Here is a 4,629-nt window from a genome sequence, read left to right on the forward strand (position 1 = left end):
TTCGGGCAGCGGGCAATCGCCCTGCCCGAATTAGTCTGGTAGTGCAATAGGGGCTCGGGCTTCCCTACCTGACAGGAACTTCCTTTTGGGACGTCCTGATGAATTTTTTTCAAATTTTCAAAATTTTTAGGTCAAAATTAATATTTTATGAAAATTGATCAATTCAACCATTGAAAATAAATTTTAATTAAATTATTTAATTTTCTCACTAAATAAATAATTAGAAATAGATTTTAATTATTTTATGGTAAAAGTGTTTTTATAAGAAATTTAATTAATTTAAGTTAAAAAAAATATTTGTTTAAGTTATTAATTATGACAGTTATTGATAATTTACAAGATACATGATTTGTTAATAATACGTGATATTATGACATTAACATAATATTTGATATTATATTATAAAAAGATGATCGAGAGCCATGACCAAATTTCTAAGTATACGTTATGATATTTTACACGTTGTGTTTTAATTGTTTGATAATTATTTAAAGTAGACCTGATTTATGGCACGTTCACATCCCTAAATTTGTATCCCAATGTGCATGAAAAATTAATGTAAATATTATATTCAGTGGGAGATCAAGATTGAATATCGTTCCAAATCCTCGAAATGAGTTTGAAATCAAAGACATGCAAAATATTATAAGCATATGTAATATTGCATTTGCTGTTAGAGTAGATGCCCTGTAAGCCAACTGTTGGCTGGAAAATTTAGTGACTCAAGTGTAATAAACATTCTTTATTTTAATACAATTTAATTTTTAATGGTTTCGTTTTACTTTATCTGTATGCTCATGCAATCAGCATAGATAAAGTCGTTGATTATGCTTTAATACAAATGAATTGTAATTCGATGTTGAAACTCATTTTTAAACACTGCATATTCTAAATTCGTTCCTAATCGATTCAGCCACCTAAAATAAGGATAAAGGCCGCTTGAGCTCGAGACTAGCATCTGTGATGTTGTGTACTGCGTTTCTTGGTAAGGACTTAGAGATGTTAAAACATGCAGATGGGTAGTCATATGATGATTATACCGAACAACCCTCCCTCGGACTTTCCAAGTGGTTATCATTCATCGAGAAGATAAGTCCGTCGTTATGATTGTGCGCCATTAGTCCTTACAACTCGGGACAACACTGAGGCTCTATATGCTAGGACTGTGCTTTGAATCGTTTACCGGCTCCAGGAGAGTCATCAGGTGGCGAGGTTGGGTATAGTTACGACACATATAGGAGCCAGTGCATTGTAGTCGGGGATTCACCGCTCACCTATGGGTGTAGATATCCTATGTGATCTGATGAAGTAATAGTGCGTGGAATCTCTGGCCAGAGTATGAGATGTACATTAGAGAAGGAGTTCTCCAATGGTACATGCGATGCCACAATTTATATGTGTCACTAAGTTATCGAACTATTATGCAACCCTCGATGAACCAATGGTTGCAGATTCGATCGAGATATATGAGATGAAGGGACCGTACTGTACGTTAATCATAATCGACTAGTTCTTGCAGACACTATCAGTGATACCTAGGGAGTCATGGGGCGATGCTACTAGACACTCTTAACATGATTCGATGGGTTTAATCAGAAAATAGTTTCTGACATTCTCATGATCAAATGTTGATGCATGAAATGGGGCAAATTAGGGTAATCCCGAATAAAGGATTATGTCCTGAATTACAAAGAGTTGTGAACCCACGGCTAGCAGTATCTCTGAACCATTGAGGGTCATACAAGCACTGATTTACTTGTTTCCGATGAGATAATAAATTCAATGAGTTGAATTTATAAGAAATGAGTTTGATATGATCAATCGATAAGCTTATAAATAAAGTTTATAAAAGCTAATAGAAATTTTGAGAGCATGACTATTAAGACAGTTAAATAGAGTGCACCAGCCATATTTAGACATTGATGATCTCGAAATTAAAGTGTGCATCATAATAACAAATAAGTTAAAATTGTCACATAGATGATGTTGGATCGTCGATCGGAATTATGATGAGATTAATATAATAGGAGCATGAGTCATGGGCTTATAAGAGTATAAGCCCCTCATATATGCATCGAGATTTGGTCTAATATATGCATGCAATTATAATCCATAGTTAACTTAATTAATTTAAGTAATTAAGTAAAGAATGGAATGGAAAATATAATAATGATTTATTATTATTATTATTATTATTATTATAATGCATGATTCGGTGGAAACAAGATATGCAATTTTGAAAAAGGCATCATTCGACATTTTTGGTTTTTTGAAAAAGAAAATCTTCAGCTCTCGATTTTTCTTTCTTGACACCAAAAAACTTTCGGCGCTTCCTATTTTTCCAAGGGATGCTCTCAAAACTCTTTTCTTTTGTAAGAAAAATTCGGCTTATAATATTGAGTCGATTTCTTCTTCGTGTTCTATTTCTACGCAAATATCTTCTATGATTTCTAGTGCAAGTTAGAAGAGAAACAGGTATTCCAGTCGTGGACCGGATTTGGTTCGACCCGAATAGCACATAATCTCAGAGGCTGACAATCTGTTTCGAAGGCTAATCTAGACAAACAACATTCTTCTATCAAATTCGAAACACCAATCGTCGATAAGGATAAAGAGCATACCTTTCGACTCAGTGCATCAGCTACTGCGTTGGATTTCCCCGTACAGTACTTGATTTCACAATCAAAATCCTTCAATAAATCAAGTCATCTTCGCTGCCTCATATTCAATTTGGACTGTGAAAACAGATACTTCAGGCTCTTGTGATCAAAATAAATTTCGAACTTCTCACCATATAAGTAGTGTCGCCATATCTTCAATGCAAAGACGATGGCTGCCAATTCAAGATCATGAATTGGGTAACGAGTCTCATGTGGCTTCAGCTGTCTCGAGGCATAAGCAATAACATGTCCTCGCTGCATCAGAACACAACCCAATCCTCGATGAGATGCATGAAAATAAACCACAAAATCATCAGTACCTGATTGAATAGTCAGTATCGGTGCACTGGTCAGTCTTTTCTTCAATTCAAGAAAACTGTACTCACAGTCTTCAGACCATACAAACAGAGCATTTTTCTGAGTCAATTGAGTAATAGGCTTGAATACTCGAGAAATCTTTAATAAATCGACCGTAATATCCTGCCAAACCCATAAAACTACGAATCTCGGGTACTGATGTCGGTCTTGGCCAACTGATCACGGCCTCAACTTTACTGGGATCAACAGAAATGCCGTCTCCGGATATAATGTGACCCAAAAATACAACCTGTCTCAACCAAAACTCGCATTTCGACAGTTTAGCATATAATTTCTCAGCCCTCAGAATTTTCAATACGGTTCTCAAATGCTCGGCATGATCAATCATATTCTTCGAATAAATCAAGATATCATCAATGAATATAATAAAAAAATCATCAAGATATCTCTGAAAGACACGGTTCATCAACCATATAAATATGGCTGGAGCAATATTCAAACCGAACGGCATGACAATAAACTCATAATGTCCATACCTTGTTCTAAATGCTGTCTTCGAGATATCAGAATCCCCGACTCTCAGCTGATGATATCCAGATCTCAGATCGATCTTGGAATATACAGAAGAACCCTGCAACTGATCAAATAAATCATCAATGCGAGGCAATGGATATTTATTCTTCACCGTTGCTTTGTTCAGTTGCCGGTAGTCAATGCAGAGTCTCATTGAACCGTCTTTTTTCCTCACAAACAATACTGGAGCACCCCAAGGAGACACTCTCGGTCTGATATACCCCTTGGCCAGTAAATCCTCCAACTGTTCTTTCAACTCTTTCAATTCAATTGGTATCATTCTGTACGGAGCTTTATAAATCAGAACTGTACCTGGCATCAATTCAATATTGAAGTCTATCTCTCGAATCGGAGGAAAACCAGGAATCTCATCTGGGAAGACATCAGCAAACTCACACACCACTGGCAAAACCGCCAATTATGAGCTCGATTTCAGTAAATCAACTGAATAGACAAGGAATCCCTCCGCTCCTTTCTGTAATAATCGAGTTATATTCATAGCAGCTATGAAAAGAATTCTGGCTCGAGAACCCTTATCGTAGAATTCCATTCATCAGCCATCTCAGGTCTGAATCTCACAATCTTGTGGAAACAATCAACGGTAGCCCTGTACTTGGTCAGCATACGATACCGATAATATAGTCAAAATCAGACAACCCAAGCACAATACGGTCTAACTCAATCTCATGCCCATCATACTGTAGCATACAATGTTTCACAGACTTCACTGATATCAAACATGTCCCCAAAGGAGAAGAGACAGACACTACAACAGATAATGACTCAATAGGCAAAGAATGCATCAATGCAAATCGCTCAGATATGAATGTATGCGATGCACCAGTATCTATCAATACATATGCAGGATAACCAAAAATAAAACAGTTACCTGCAACAACATCATCTGGTGCCTCCTGAGCCTGCTCGTCTGTCAAAGCCAATACTCTGGCCTCCTGCCTAGGAGGCTGGCTCACTGTTTGGCTACGTCCTGACCTCTGCTGTGACTGAGCTGGGGCTTGCTGGAACGAATGAACAGCAGCGGATATAGTTTACTTTTTAATGGTTTCGTTTTACTTTA

This window comes from Primulina eburnea, chromosome 17 (assembly GCF_022965805.1).
Source record: "Primulina eburnea isolate SZY01 chromosome 17, ASM2296580v1, whole genome shotgun sequence".
NCBI classification, from domain to species: Eukaryota; Viridiplantae; Streptophyta; class Magnoliopsida; order Lamiales; family Gesneriaceae; genus Primulina; species Primulina eburnea.